Here is a 17,275-nt window from a genome sequence, read left to right as displayed (position 1 = left end):
AGGCATGGTGGCAGGTGCCTGTAATCCCAGCTACTAGGGAGGCTGAAGCTGGAGAATCATTTGAACCTGGGAGGTGGGGGTTGCAGTGAGCCAAGATCACACCACTTTACTCCAGCCTGGAAGACAGAGGGAGACTCTGTCTCAAAAAAATTAAAAAAAATAAAAAAATTCAGTTAAGTCATTCTGTAAACTGATGTGCTGTCATCCAGGCTTTGTTGTTCCATTTGTAAAACACAGGCAGAATGTATTTAATATTTTTAAGGGCCCTAGGATTTTTGGAATGGCAAATGAACATTGGATTCAACTTAAAGTCACCAATAACAAGAGAATCGGCCTGTCCTTTGAAGCTTTAAAGCCAGACGTTGACTTTTCCCCTTGAGCTATGGAAATCCTAGATGACACATTCCACTATAAAGATGTTTCATCTACATTGAAAATCTGTTGTTAGCATGACAACCTTCATTAGTAATTTTAGTTGGACCTTCTAGATAACTTTCTGTAGCCTCTACAACAGCACTTGCAGCTTCATCTGGTACTTTGATGTTATGGGGATGACTCTGTCCTTAAACCTCATGAACTAACCTCTGCTGCCTTCAGACTTTTCTTCTGCAATTTTTTCACCTCTCTCAACCTTCAAGGAATTGAAGAGGGTTAGGGTCTTGCTCTGGTCTAGGCATTAGTCCCTAAGGGAAGGTTGTGGCTGGTTTAATCTACCCAGACCACTCAAACTTACTTCATAGCAGCAAGAAGCTTGTTTTACTTTATCATTCATGTGTTCACTGGAGGAGCACTTCTTAATTTCCTTCAAGAGCTTTTCCTTCACACTCACAACTTGACTAACTGGCACATAAGGCCTAGATTTCAGCTTAATTTAGCTTTTGACATGCTTTCCTCAGTAAACTTAATCATTTCTAGTTTGTTTGTTTGGTCAGCATCTCCCTCTGTTACCCAGACTGGAGTGCAGTGGCATAATCCTGGCTCACTGCAACCTCTGCCTCCCAGGTTCAAGTGATTCTCCTGCCTCAGCCTCCCAGGTAGCTGGGATTACAGGCACCTGGCAGCACAACTTGGCTATTTTTTGCTATTTTTAATAGAGATGGGGTTTCACTATGTTGGTCAGGCTAGTCTTGAACTACTGACCTCAAGTGATCCACCTGCCTTGGCCTCCCAAAGCGCTGGGGTTACTCTAGCTTTTAACTTAAAGTGAGAGATATGCAACCCTTCTTTTCACTAGAGCACTAAATGGTCATTGTAGAGTTTTCACTGGCCTAATTTAATACTGTGGTGTCTCAGAGAATAGGGAGGCAGAGGAGAGGGAAAGAGGGGAACCCTCGGTGGAGCAGTCAGAACACACACAATTAAGCTTAATAAAGTGAAGCCCAATAAAATGAAGTGTGTCTGTATTTATATTTTCTTTCTCCACAAAACATTTCCCTAAGGGTTTTATGCATGTGTGAAAAAGGTAGGCAGCGGGGAAGAAAAGAGGAGAGAGAATATTGAGTTATTGCAGGATCAACTTTGTTCCATGAACTTTGTCGGGGCCTTTACTTACTCGCCCTTGCTGCCATTCACCAGCAAATCTCAGTTCCTAGAAGGTTGAGAATTAGTACAGTTTTGAGGACTGGCTCTAGTAAGGCAGATGTTTGAGGATGAAAGAAACTCCTCAGAGATGTTTGAGGCAATCACATGAGACAGCTGGACTAAGTGCCTGGCAGCAGCAAGGTCACAAGGACTTAGGTGAGAGGGCATTATGTAATAAGAGATCAAACTGTACATAACAGGGCCTCCACTAAGTAGCATGGATACTAACAACATAACCTACTGCCAGAAAAGAGAATGAGCAGGACCTCAGAGGAGAAAGCCCTCCAAGCAGCCAAGTGTGGTTCAGGGTAAGTACTCCCTATCACTGGAAGGATCAGGAAACAAAAGGCCAGCTGCCCAGGATAGAAAATTAACCTTAACAGATTAATTAAATACTAGAAGCAGGTAAAGGAGACAGGGAAGGGCTACACGAATGCTCACATTTTGACCTAGCACTTTAGCCTAACTGGCAGCAAAGATTCAAAGTGAGGTACTCGCTGACTTTGAGACTTGACAGGTCCACTGCATTTTTATTCTCTCAAGATAGTAGAAGTGAGTGGCCTGACTCTATTCTGGCTTCTGTTAACTAGTTCTGGAGATAAACTAAGCCTGTCAGAAGAGCTGGTCTTCAGGTAAACAACAGGAGAAAGTCGGCTTGGCTGTGAAGCGTTATCAGGTATTGTACTTTATTCATAACAAATAAATTGATTTTTCATGACCAATGATCAATTAGTATGAGCCTAAAGAGGTCGATATTGTTGGAATTATAGAGATTTAAGGTGTCTTTCAGGTGTAAGCAATGTTTCTTCTGGGTAGAGGGAACAACAATTAATGAGGAAAATGAAAACTAGCTGGGTGCGGCGGCGCACGCCTGTAATTACAGCACTTTGGGAGGCCAAAGGGGGCAGATTACCTGAGATCAAGAGTTCAAGACAACCTGGCCAACATAGTGAAACCGTGTATTTACTTAAAAAAAACACACACACACACACAAAAACCCCACAAAAAACAACTTTCGCCGGATGTGGTGACATGCACCTGTAGTCCAAGCTACTCAGGAGGCTGAGGCAGAATCGCTTGAACCCGGGAGGTGGAGGTTGCAGTGAGCCGAGATCATGCCATTGCACTCCAGCCTGGGTGATAGAGTGAGACTCCATCCCCCACCCCCACCCCTAAAAAGGAAATTAAAATGGCATCAGTGAGTGCCATCAGAGGCTACAATTTTTTTGTACCGATATAAATACATCTTTAAAAAATGATTGAGTATACAAAAGTGTCTGAAAAGGATAAGATAAGAAATAGGAGCTCACAAAGGGACAATAAAAGTATTGAAAAACTAAAAGGATCTCTCAGTTTCAGTCCAACTATGAGACTAGGACACTCTAAAACACTTTAAAAATTTCTAGATGCCCAGAGATTTCTTTGTTTTAGATTGTATTTTTCTTTTTTTTTTTTTCTTTAAGGCTAAAGGTGAAATGCTGTCGTGTTACAATTTTGTTCACTGGAAGCAAAATTGACCAAAAGAAACTGTCCCTAAATTGAAGTTCAAAGTTGGAACCTCATGAAAAGACAGCCTTTATAAATGATCAAGTTGGCATGTCAGGGTAAAAGACAGAAATGTAAGATTAGGCAAAGCAGAATTTTCTCTGCTGTGATTGCCCTTGCTCTTGAGAACTCATTCTTTCCCTTTGACTATTAGCCCATGGCAGTTGACTGAACTGGGGAGGTCAGCTTCCCAGCTGCCCAAGTCTCAGGAAGAAAAGACAGAAACACGTAACCTGAAATGACACAGCCGCTGAGGCAGCTTGTTGCTCTGCTTGCTTGTATTTTGAAGTATATCATGTGAGCTGAATTGCAAAGAATAGCATTCGACAGGGTGAAGGGTTGCCTACTCTGAAGAGAAGGCAAGATTCTTGGTAAGGCAAAAGTCTGAAGGACAAGTGCCTTTAGCATCAACTGAAAGTCTTACTGTATAATATGACCTCAACAAATTTGGACAGTGCTGCGTAGTCAAGAGAGGGATAGCAAACTGAAAGAGCTATCCCTTTTGATTTTGTGGTGTTGCTATCTAGCTAGACTACTTAGGAATTATTTCTGATGACTTTAATTTCAATAAAGCAAGACTAATTCCTTTATCCACATTTCCATCTATACCTTAGCTGGATGTTTGGGGATGGAACAGTCCAATAGTAAAAGGGAAGTAGATTCTTTCTTATGTGGCCTCAAGGAAATATTGTGTATCAGTATGGGACTGGATAACTAGCTATCTACTATCTAGTTACTTTATATATTTGAGCATAAATTTAACAATCAATGATACTGATTTAAGAGACTGATTTTGTCAACCAAATAACATTTCGCAGGTAGGTAAAAAATAAAAACTAGAAATAATTCTGCCTGGCTAATACACTCATCCTGTTGCCCAGACTGGAGTGCAGTGCAGTGACATGTTTATAGCTCACCACAGCCTTGAACTCCTGGGCTTAAGCAATCCTCCTGCCTCGAGGTAGTTAGGACTACAGGCACGCCCTGAGGTCCAGCCATTTTTTTTTTTTTTTTTTTTTTTTTTTTTTTTAAAGACTAAGATCTTACTATGTTTCTCAGGCTGGTCTTAAACTTCTGACCTCGAGCAATATTCCCTTTTTGGTTTCCCAAAGTGTTGGGAATACAGGTATGAGCCACCATGCTCAGCAAACACAATACTTAACACAGTATTTTTCCTACAGAAATTACTCAAATTTTCATTTAAACTGTAGCTCAATTTGCTCATTTTCCAAATGAATGTAATAATTTCCTCTACATAATACAGTGCTTCTGCTTTCACAAAATGATATTAATATATGTAAAATCATTTTGAAAAATGAAATGAAACATTTTTATTAATACTTTCCTATTCCATTTAACATTTATCCCATGCCTGCTGTGTACCAAGTACTCTGCTCACCTATTTACTAGAGTGGTTTGGATATGATCTCTACTTCAAAGAAAAATAATCTGGCCAGGAGCGGTGGTTCATGCCTATAATCCCAGTACTTTGGGAGGCTGAGGCGGGTGGATCACCTGAGGTCAGGAGTTCATGACCAGCCTGACCAATACGGTGATCCCATCTCTACTAAAAATACAAAATTAGCCAGGCATGGTGGTGCATGACTGTAATCCCAGCTACTCGGGAGGCTAAGGCAGGAGAATCACTTAAACCTGGGAGGCGGAGGTTGCAGTAAGCCAAGATTGCACCATTGCACTCCAACCTGGGCAATAAGAGCAAAGCTTGTCCTAAAAAAAAAAAAAAAAAAAAAAAAAAAAAAAAAAAAAAAAAAAAAAAAAAAAAAAAAAAAAAAAAAAAAAAAAAAAAAAAAAAAAAAAAAAAAAAAAAAAAAAAGGCGGGGTTGGGGAAGACAAAAAACGAAAGATAATCTTTTTCTCTTTAATTTACTTATCCCTATTGAAGTTTTCAGGTTTTCATTGCCCCATTGATTTAAACTATTTGAACAAAGATTGAAGGTCCTATACTTTGAACTTATCTTGTATTTTTCTTTGCTTGAAACTTTTGGTTCTCTGGTTTTTAACCTCTGATCGGACTGGGAATAGGTCATAATCACATGGGAGTTTCTTTCAAGCTGCAATCTCTTCTAAGATTCTACAATATCTCCCACAAGTGCTACTCAATTACTATAATTACTGCAATATGAGTAGCTGTCATTTACAGATGTGTTTCCTTCAGGTGTGTTTGAGGGCAGTCAAAATAGCAGAGTTCCTCATTCCAGATATATCCTTGTTTCATGGTTAGAATGCACTTCGCTTTCATTATGCACTATACACCTCCATCATTATGTGCTATCATAGGAAATCTATTCTTTGTCAGCACCATTAGAAAGACTTCATAAACTATGTGAAAGTGCTTTCTTTTAAGCAGAAATTTTAAATGATGTTTCATGGCATAAAGTGATGAAATACATATTTAAAATTTTTCCAACCCTGAATTCATTAGTTTCACCAAGTGCTGCCAGCCTCCTTCTTACTCCTTTTCTTGTTTAGCTTTAGACCCCAAATTAACTTCTCCAGAGCTCCCTACAATGTATCTTGTTTCTTGAGGAGGAAGAAAGAAAGAAATAGAGAGAGAGAGGGAGAGAGAGAGAGAGAGAGAGAGAGAGAGAGAGGGATGGAGGAAGGAAGGAAGGAAGGAAGGAAGGAAGGAAGGAAGGAAGGAGACCCCACCAAATTTCTGTAAAGGTCACTTAATAAATAGTCATTACATTCCTTCAATAACTTTGCCATTAAGCTTCCATTGAGTTTGTGGCTAACATTTCAAAAATAATCTCAACTTTTTATTGCTGCTGAGTTGGGTGTGTCTTTCATTATGGCTAGATGAGGGACATAAAATCAGTGGTAAAGCCACAAATTACCAGAGAAAATTGAGAATATGAAATAAGAATGCAATCATATTTTCTTTATTTATTATTAAAATTTAGGAATCTCTATTTAAATAATCTCTACTTATGAAGAGCAAAAATATTTTGCCTTTTGCACTATGAAAATTTTAAAGGCTATTCTGTTAAAGTTTTCTGTTTTGAAGTTTAGCTATATAGTTTTTGTTTTAAGAATTTATAATTCTTATTCTTGGAGGAAAAAGAGTTAATGTTATAAAATTTGTTTATGTTAAAAAACGTCCTTTTTGCATGTGACCTACATCATTGGTTCCTAGCTATGTTTTGTCCCTGTTCTTCATTCCTCATCTTTGAATTGCCACTGATTTCAAATCCCTGTCTCCAAAACAATATAATGACCATTCTATGTTTGTCTACCTTCAAAACATTCCCACTTTGTCCTAGATTTTATTAGCCTTCACATTTCCCTTAAAATGTCTCCTAAATGAACCACAGAGGATTCTCCGATAAATGCCTGGGACCAGGATTTGGGAATCATTACTCTATGTGACTGATTTCTCCCCAAACACTTTGATCGTTTAAAAATGATGGCCCTTGCCGAGAGCTCTATTACGAGCAAACTCGTGCTTTGTGGTTTGTACGCAATGGAGGATTAAAAATGGGCTCGGAATTGGACTCCCTTTTTAGTCTTCCAAGGGGAACATTAGGGAGAGAGTTATTTTTTCAAAAATTAGTACTATTTTGGCAGCTTCCCTTGATTTGAATATGAAATGGTGTTAAGTAGGTGACCAGTGAAATGAATTTATCTTTTCTTTGTAGATGTCTGTAAACAGTGGAAATTTGAAAATGTTTCTGTGGACTTTCTAGAGCCAAGGACCTAGCAGGCCCTCACGTACTAATAATAGCCGAGGTTGTTTTGTAGCTCCTTTCACTTAATGTCCAGAAAGATAAACATAGGGTTAAATAATAGCATGACTTTTTTTTTTTTTTTTGATATGGTGGTAAAGCAAATGGAAGCATTTCACTAATTGACTATTTCTTGGGGAAGTCTCATTTGTCTGTGTAAAATGCCTTCAAAAAACAAGAGGAAGTCACAGCCACAGGGAATTAGAGAAGGGCTAGAGTCCCCACTTTCCTTTGCCGTCTTCTTTAACCCTGACTATGTTTACAGCCCTTAGAAGGTGCATTAGGGAGTGAGTCATCAATCTGAAGCCTTAAGATCAGAAGGCTGTGGCCTCTACTTCAAAAAAGATATTGTTCGGATTAAGAATTCAGGGGTTCTTGTTGCGGTGAGCCGAGATCGCGCCATTGCACTCCAGCCTGGGTAACAAGAGTGAAACTTCGTCTCAAAAAAAAAAAAAAAAAAGAATTCAGGGGTTCTTTTGATGATAATACTAGCTAGTATCTATTGAACACTTGTGACACACTGTTTGCTCTTGAAAGCACTTTAGAAATATTAATCCATTTCATCACCCCACAACTCTAGGAGATAGAAGCTATCATTGTCTCCATTCTGTAGATGAGGAGACTGAAACACAGAGATGTTAAACAACTTGCCCTAAGTCACAAAGATGAGTGGTGCATCTAGTCTTTGTTATCTACTAGTTACTACCTTTGTGATTTTGCAAAATTTATTTTCTGCCAAGTCATCCTTATAATTATTTTTGTATTCAACTTATATTGAAGGACCTGATAGAGAAGTGGGACTTTTAATGATGTAAATTGATGGGTGAAAGCTCTCATTTATCCATTTAGGTATAAGAATAGCCTGGTCCCTTTCTCTTTATTTCAACCATTTGAAAAAAAAAAAGTTTCTTCTTAAACTGATACATTACATTGAACTTACAATCAACATTTATGTTTATGAAAGTTACACATGAAGTTAAGACATTATTCTAGAAAGTTTTTCATTAAATACCATTTCTTTGACTTCCCTTCCTGCGTATTCATCAATCCCCCTTCCTAGAGGCAACTGCCTTCAACAGCTTTGATTGTTTTTTCTTTTGTTTTTGTATTCACTTTCTTTTTAAAAAATATCATGCATAGGCTGTTTTCCCTGATTTATCTGTTCTAGGCATTATGCACTTTCTGTTACTATAGTTTAATATCTCATTTGCACCTCAGAGCTTCCTCCCTTCCTTCTATTGTTTCAGTATAGTTTTTCACAACTTTTAGTTCAATTACTAATTGACATTATTGTGATTTTTCTGAATATTTCCAACTATGTCAATAATTACACAAACAAATTCCTTTGTATTCAATTTTCTTGCATGGAGTAAATGATTGCCTTCATTTTAAATTTGCTTATTTTTTTCATAATTATAGCTTTTTTTTCCAAAAATATTAGCAAATTTGCCAAATTCCTATCTTTTTGGCAAACACTGAAATATTAAATAATGTAGTGCCTCCTTTTAAAGAAAAGTTTCTTCCCGTTGTTCTCCATTTTCTTGCTTAATCCATCTTGGATTAAATGCTCTATTGGTCTAACACAGTACAGAACATAGAACCTTTTGTGGCTATGCTCCTAGGTTCCTGTGCCTAATTACTTTTTTTTTCCCACTTTTTTTTTTTTTGTAACGAATTCTCGCCTTGAGCCCAGGCCGGAGTGCAATGGTGTGATCTCAGATCACTGCAACTTCCGCCTCCCAGGTTCAAACGATTCTCCTGCCTCAGCCTCCCAAGTAGCTGGAATTACAGGCATGCACCACCATGCCTGGCTATTTTTGTTTGTTCGTTTGTTTTGTATCTTTAGTAGAGATGGGGTTTCACAGTGTTGGCCAGGCTAGTCTCCAATTCCTGACCTAGTGATACGCCCACCTTGCCCTCCCAAAGTGCTGGGATTACAGGTGTGAGCCACCGCGCCCAGCCTTGATCTTTTCTTCCAACTCATGTCTTTACTTTTCCTGATATTTTTGGGTTAGTTCATTATTTCCCTCAAGAAATTTACTTGATTTTTTTTTAAATTGTATATTTTTACTTTCCTAATGCCGTTCTTATCATTATTTCTGTTTTTGTGAATCCTATATTTTTTAAATCTTATAGTGCTAATAGTTTTTGTTTGTTTCCATTTGCTTCTTTTATTATATCTGCTTACTTTGGGTTTCTTTTTATGTTTGCCGATTTTGATATTCTTATTTCATGTCACAACTTTTTCTAAAGACTATAAGCTTCATGAGAGCAGAGAGTATTTTATTCAGCATTTGAAACAGTACATTGCACATATGATTCAATGTTATTAGTCATATAATAAATATTTCTTCAATTATTGATTGTAAGTTAGTAATGAATTTATTATAACTCATGCCTGCCTATTCACATTTTTTAAAGAGGCATTTAAAATGCTGTTTAAAATTTCCTTGTGTTTGGAGCAGGAACACTGAACTTTTTGACCGACAGTCTTTTCTAAATCAATCGGATGATGAAGCTGACTTTTCATTGAGGTTATCCAAATTTTAGTGTCTGCAGGACCTGGGAGCCACTCACATCTGCTAGAGAAGACTCCTCAAGTCTTCTGGATGAAGGGATATATTTTTGCCTCTGACATATCCAGGAGGTTGATTGAGGATGGGGACTAAAAGTCTTATTGCTAATAAGGTAGATTTTAATCCCCGAGTTTGCAGCCTCACACTCACCTCTTCCCTCTGCAATGACAAGTGACCTCGAGTCTAGACTCGAGAAGTTTCCTGGTTGCATCTTGTCTCCTGGAGGTTTAGGAGTTGTCACCTGACCATTTGCAATGGGTGAGTGAGTCTGGGAGTCGAGTTTTCTGAATGATGGTTGTTATAGGCAGTCTTGACCATGTCTTCCATAGTACCAGGCAGTACCAAGTGATAAGCCTCTTGGATATTCTGTGGCAAAAGACAAATTTGTTAACTTCTTTGTCATTAATACCTTCATCCCCACAACTGCAAACACAGGATATAACTTCTTTTATTTTACAAAATCATCACAACACTTTCATCTTTTTATCTTCCAAAGATTTCTGAGACATATTATCAACTTTTGCTCACATTCACATTCTCTATGAGTTTGTAAAGTAACACTTTTGATTATTTTACAGTGATATCAATAGGATTTTCATAAGTAGGGGAGATTAAGATAGATGATCAATTCACTACTTTCAACTAGAAATCTATCCTAACACCTTTACCTCAGCTGGTATAATATCTTTCATAGATCAATTACTGTACATTGTTTTCCAGTTTCAAGATTCAACAAATAAAAATTCATAACTATTTTTGAATGAATATGGGGTAAACACATACCTTTAGTCTACTCATCTCCCTGATTTCCAAAGCATTGCTATCATTATTTCACCTTAGATAATGTTCTAAATGGTTATAAAAATACTTTATCTGAAATATGATTAAAATAGAAAATAGGCATTTGATTATCAGTAAAATAACAGAGTAAAGGTGTCATAGATATTATTCCATATCTTAGCCTACAAACAATACAACGTAAAGGATGGTGAGCTAACAGGTATATGTTGAATATCCACTTTGAGAGGCAGTAGGTACAGCATTTGAAAGCTTTGGGGACAGAATGCATGGGGTTTTTAATCAGATGAACCTGGCTAACCAATAGAATGTGACTCTTACAACCTTTGCAACATTTTCCCACTTGCCTTAGATTCATTATTGATGCAGTAGAGGCAATGATCATAACTACCACATAGCATTGACAGAACACGGTTCTTGTTAAACACCATTGACTCTAGAACAAAATAACCTGTGTTTGAATCCCACCTGTTACTTAATAGCTGATCTCAGTCTAGCTCAACTTCCTTCAACACTGGATTTAGGTGGTGTAGAGGAACTGATTTTGGTCTCTGAGTTGGTCAGATAATAAGATTTAGATTTACATAATGAGACTTAGGACATTAGGCTGATGCTAGAACAGCATAAGACTTAGGAATCATGGGAAGGAAAGATGTAGTTTATGTGATGCAAATTATTGAAGGTCAGAGGCGAGACTGGAATAGGCAGAATTTGAAGTTGACCTCCTGGTGAACAAGTTTTTTCAAATAAAATGCTTTCAAATGTCTTAAAAGAAAATGGTTAGAATTTCTTTTCAAGAAAAGAAATAAATCATTTCAAAAGAGTTTGTAGAAATGAAAGAATTTCATAAATACGTTGGCTTAATGATAATTATCAATTTACTAGAATGTATTTACCCATTTACTAGAATATCAGCTGAAAGAGGAATAATACAGTTGGTATAGGGAAGATTATATTTATGAAGGCTTACCACGTGTTCTAAGCTGTGTATGTATAAATTTTTAAATTTCTTTTGCAATCCTATGTGGTGTAAGTACTGTATTTATACCTATACTCAAAATATGTCATATTTTGAGAAAATAGAAATACCATGGGTTAAATAATTCATTCAGAGGGTAAATGATAATAGAATATAAGACCGTCTAAAACAATAATACACATAAGTGTAATTCTATTAGAAGCAGAAATGTATCTATATCTATATTCATATCTACACCTTTCTATATTTTTATATCTTCTCCAAGAAACATTTCCAATCAAAAGGTCAGGTTTTTTTCCTTTAGAAGAGTAACCTAAGCCTCAAGTACTATATATGTGACACAGGTCAAGGAACTAGTATCCAAATTAGTATCAGTTATTTCAATTATAGACTCATTGTTGGAGGTCATTTTAACAATTCAATCTTATTTCAGTAAAAATAGATGTCAGAGCTCCTAAGAGAAATTATGGAAGTCCATCTGGGAAAGGCTAGCAGCTGATTTGGTTTATATTTTAAAAAGAATGATGAATATGTTTCTAACAAGAGATCTTAGGGTAAAGCTATTGAAGGTTGTTGTGAATTCAGATAAATAATTGGTCACATCTATAAAGAGGTACAATACAAAGATTAAAAGAGAAATTCCCGTATAATGGTATACATTATGCTAAGTATTGCAGATTTAAAGATGAATAAACCATGCCCCTTGCCCTCAAGAGTCCCTTGATAAGACATCTGCTTTCTTCATTTTTAAGAAATTGGTTGTATGTGATTCTTACTGTTATAACCTTGGGATGTGACAAGTTGTGAGACAAAGTATTTATCAGGGAACTCTGATAGCTAAATCATAGCACAGCAATCAGATTAACAAGTTTTGGATCAATCTACTCATTCTTTTTTCTGTTTTCACCAGAAACTTCTGAGCTAACTCCCAATTCAGCTTCAAATAATATTTTTCAACTATACCAATTTACCTATCGAATTACCTCTTCAAATTATCTTTTAGAACACATCTAAGCAAGTTGTGCTAACCTGGAGGTAAATGAAGGACCCATCTTTTATAAAAATGTGCTGCCTTGAAGAATTTTTTTAACAGAAAAAAATGGCAGACTTTCTCTTATAAACCGTATGTTCTTACATTTCTGATATCTGGAATCAACAGCTTGCCAGAAACATTTCCAATCAAAAGCCAGACTAACCCATAAAGGTGTCCAAAGAAGTCTGTTCTGATTACTGAAGATGTTGAACTAGTCTTGACTTCAAACAGTAGATATTTCTACACTTTAGTGGTATATGACAGCTCTATTCATTCCACAATGTCAAATTCTTTGGTTTTGGCCATTGGGTATTTATGCACTTCTGGCTGGGGAAGCAGAGAAGCCTAATTTGATTCTGGAGCCAAAAGTTTTTAGGCCCTGTTCCTTTGGAACTTGGACTGGAGGATGTTGGCACTGTATAAAGACTAGGACAGATCAAGTAGTCACACATAACTAACTGACTCAACAGAGCATATTCAGAGAGAAAGATCATGCCTACACATTGGATAACCATTCTCCAAGGCAGACTGACAACACCCTGAATTCAATCACCCTTAAATAAACACACACGGAAAGCACGGCTTTAACATACCTTCCGGCACAGCTCTCCAATGCTGCCTGATTGGTTTTAGTGCCATAGGCCAGGCTGCAGATGCAGCCATTACTGTTGTTCTTACTTATGTCTGTCTGCTGTCTGCTAACAAGCATTCATATGCTTTGGATCATTAAAGTCACAACCTCCTATGCCAATCTATTCCTCTCCACGGGTTTGCTGTAGATTAGAAAGAGAGATGCTATTTCTGCTTCTTTTTCTTTCCATTAAGACCTCCAGTCAGGGTTATTTCTGAGGTCTGAATATCATAGCTTGCACCCTTGCCCTCATTGAACATATAAATTGTGTTCCCATTAAGCTTGTTCTTTTTGCCTGATTTATTTCCATTGCTGTGTATGTGCCTTTTCAATGCAAGACAAGTGATTTGTGCTGGAACTGCAACAGACAAAAGTGCTGTAACTTAAGCTGCTTCCTGATGCCACTGCTATCTATGAGAGGTCTGCTGTACTTACACCCATGGTAAATATCTTCTGACAGACTCCAGGTGGTCAGAATTTTCACAATCCAACCCGTTTCAGTGTTAGAACTTGTCATGTGGGGCTCTGTAAATGCTTCCCTTTCATCTTACTCTTGGTGGCATGTTGGATACATTTGAACATACCTGTACAAGGCCACATGTGTCCACAGGTATAATAGAAGGTGGAGAAACACAAGTTTCTCTTTCAGGGAAGCACAGAGGATGGATATTATACAGAGAAAAAAAGAAAAAAATTGTCACTTGTAGTATTATGCAGGCTGCCCATCTAAACCCATCATTGCCTGGCACCTACACACTAAGGGCAAGAATCCAGCCAACTTGTGAGTGGGCACCATGCCATTTGAGCAGATGGGCATGGAAGTCGGCAGCCAGTAGACCATGTATGTGCATCAACGGTGGGTGTTGAGGGCACGATTCCCAGAGGAGAATGTCCTAACAGCTGTCTGGCCTGAGCCAACATACTTACGACCAAGGAAAAGTGCCATCCTTCAATCCTGCTGAGTTGGATTAACCTTCAGAACTAAATCTGCTTTTTCGGCAGCAGAAGGTGAGTTTAGGGTCTCTGAAAACCTCAAAGAATAAGTGAAGAAAGGAAACTGGAAGGATACAATTATTCGCTATTGACTAAAGATGCTGAGGACATTCAATATACTTATTTTAAATCTTTGACTGAGAACCTGTTAATTCTTGAAAGAATGTTATCATCATTCAAACCTTGGCCTTCTTCAATGCTGTTAGAAGTGACCTTTCAAAACAGGCAGACCATTTTCAGTGAGTTAAGATTTTTCCACCTTTGCATTAAGAAATAGCAGTGTATAAAGAAAGGTGTCAGTAGACTATTGACAGCTGACTGTGGTAGACATCTTTGTCAAACTTTACATATCATGGATTAAATTAGATATATCGTGGATCAGAGCTTTCACCAAAGAGAATTTCTTCTTCAGTGGTGGAACATACACTTGAAGAAGTAAGAAGTAAAGTTTGTATCTCAACCAAAGCCTTTCTCGGCAATTAAAGAAACATTTTATTTGAGACTGAAAATAAAACCTGATTCTAATTTGTTAAGAATTTCCAGGCAGTTAAATATCATGAAATTAGATAGAAATTGTTCCTGCCCAACATAGCCAAATGGTGATTTGACAATGATTTGTTTTATTTGGTTAAGAATAGGTAGATAATTTTAATAATTCAAATTCTCAATAATTATTTTCTATTTTGCTTTCTTATGAGGGATTTGTGAGGTAGTTCTTGTATTGTTTTCTGTTATCTTAAATCTTTTTATTTTAAGCATAACATGTGACTTTAGTTGTGGAGAAAATATCAGTTTGGTTCAAGATTATCCAGCTACATTTTCTTAATCTACTCACTAAGCGATTTCATTTTGTTTATATCAAGAGAGTGAGTGCTCATATTATGGGGAGTAAAAGAGATGAATAAGTTATTTTATCTGCTAATGGTGGGAACTATAGCTTTGGCTTTGATGAATTATATAATATCTTGGATCTAATACCATTAATAATATCATGAGTAGAATAAAATGTGTTTATATGCTATTTTGGTCCTGAGTTTCTCATTATATCAATTTAGAAATCCGTGGCTAAAAACTAGGTGATTACAGAGGGAAAAATAGGAAAATTATATTAACCGGCATCTCTGAGTTTCTTGACTCTGGTGGTTCTTATCCTAAAAGCTTATTTGAAGGCTAAATTTGTGGTATGTCCAGGTTCCATATTAATGACCCTTCTCAGTCTCAGAAAACTGTTAGAGAGAAGCGATCTACAAAAAAAGATAGAGGAAAGCTAAGGGAAATGGTATTCAGCAATAAAGAAGAAAATGTGTGTACTGTCTATAACTAATTTTTATTTAAATAGAAAGGTTATGATGCAGTTTGATTTTCTGGGTGGAACACATGTGTTTGGGACTAAATAAGCAGAGAAAGAATATTAAGGAGTTAGAATCATTTTAGCAGGCACTTCTCTTTGGCTATCTGGGATATAGGAAAATGTGGTTGAAGCTGACTTGTAACTCACCTAGACTTACCCCAGGAGTGAGAGGCTGGTGGGCACTGCAGATGACACAAATGTTTACCAAAAAAAAAAAATTCTACACATTTTTTAAAAAACTGATACACTTTTATTTGTACTCAAGAAGGTTTTTGAATACTTTCATTTTGTGTAGTGGATAAAAAACAAAATAAGAGAGTGTCACAGTTCTGACTGATAATATACAATCAAAAGAGGCTTAAGGAAGAGCCCCACTCCTGAAAAAGAGAGAACATTTGCTTCTGGATGCTCACCATGGCAATTGAATGATATTGTGGACAGTTAGAGGAAAGTCGAAATGTGAAACAATTTACTTATCATACATTAATAAAGAACAAAACAGAAAAATTGGATCTTTCTTTGGTTTATGACATTTGCTCTCATTCAGATTATTAAAAGATGAATTTAGGTAGTGTTAGAATAATTGTGGGACATGAATAAATTTTACATGTGTTCATAAATAGTTAAAATTAGAAGATTAAATGTATGATACCGGGATAATCCTCCAATTTTAACTTACTTTTTTTTCCACACACAAAAAAACACACACACATGGCTTTTAAAAAATAGCCACCATTTAGGTTGATGTCTATTATATCTAAACAACTAAATTGTTGTGAGTACAAAAATATTGGCCACATCTCCATACTCCACATTGCAAAAAAAAAAAAAAAAAAACCTTCACTAACTGCCCTTAATTTCTGATTGTAATAGCTTTAAGAAATAGAACTTGGCAAAACATATGAAGATTTGAATGTAAGAATTGGGATATACCAAAAAAAACTTTTGAGAAACTGTAAAGATAAAAACTAAACTTAACCACAGATTTATTTCTGCTTTTCATCCAAGTATCCAGGGACGTTGCTAATGGGAGGTATGCCTCAGAAACGTACATGTCTGTGAAAAATGTTGGAACAAACTAATGCTTTTCTTCAAGTGATTTTATTTCAATTCTAAGCCACAAGATATAAACTTTCATCAAAAATGGTAATCTATTTAAAATCAGAGCTATGTGGAATGTTTCATGTTTATGTATAACTTTCATAGTAGACCCTCCTACACAAGGAAAATAATATGCCCAAATTCTGTTATTTTTACAGTATGTAATATATCACGTACTAATCCCACCCATCAGTTTCATATCCTTTAAATAGATAAAAATGAAAACAGAATGGAAGAAAAACTCAAGACACTTTGAAAAAGTGACTTTTTAATTCCTCTTTTCAGAGAAAAAGATATCTGAAAAACTTAATTATGATACATATTCTAATAAGAACATAGAGGAATTTGAAGGAAAATATGCATTATATATTCAGAATACTATCTTTTTCCATTTTGCTTTGCACAATTAGAAAACTAAGTACCTGGGAAGGGAAGAACAGAAGCAGAAATGGAGAAAGTGGTAAGTGGTGATAAATAAGGAAAAACACAGATTTTCAGTAATACTAGGTTCAAAAGCATCCAGGTCAGAAGAAATTTATATTTAAAGTTTTTTCAATGGTAGTTACAAATCATTCCTATTTGCTGGACATGATAATTCAATAGGAAAATAGTGTCATTGAAAAAAAGCACACACACAGTAAAAGATAAGGTCGGACTTTTTTTCTCCCCAAAAGAAGGGTTACCATCAGTTCAGTTCAAATATTTATTAGGAAAGCTTGATTCCTTAATATGCAAAATATTATAATAAAAATAATTTGAGACATAATTATGCTGCATAATAAACATAATAAACAGGTAAAAGAAACAGAATTGTCAGGGCTATTTTTTTCCTAAAATATTGCAAGTAAATTAAGAGGTAAAAATGTACAAAATTTTTCAAATGGGAATTTTAGCATGATATTGAAACCAACATTCCATCATTTATGACTACAAGAACTAGT

The 17,275-nt window shown here is 36.3% G+C and overlaps 1 protein-coding gene across 4 annotated transcripts in view; it reads left to right on the top strand.

Moving 5' to 3' along the window:
• ARHGAP15 (Rho GTPase activating protein 15) overlaps positions 1 to 17,275 on the top strand; it is a 640,576-nt gene that overhangs the window by 51,572 nt on the left and 571,729 nt on the right. The gene's annotated exons all lie outside the window — the stretch shown is intronic.

This window comes from Cebus imitator, unplaced genomic scaffold (assembly GCF_001604975.1).
Source record: "Cebus imitator isolate Cc_AM_T3 unplaced genomic scaffold, Cebus_imitator-1.0 Scaffold27, whole genome shotgun sequence".
Taxonomy (NCBI): Eukaryota; Metazoa; Chordata; class Mammalia; order Primates; family Cebidae; genus Cebus; species Cebus imitator.
The sequence above is the reverse complement of the archived record's forward strand: the minus strand, read 5'-3'. Positions and strand labels throughout refer to the sequence as shown.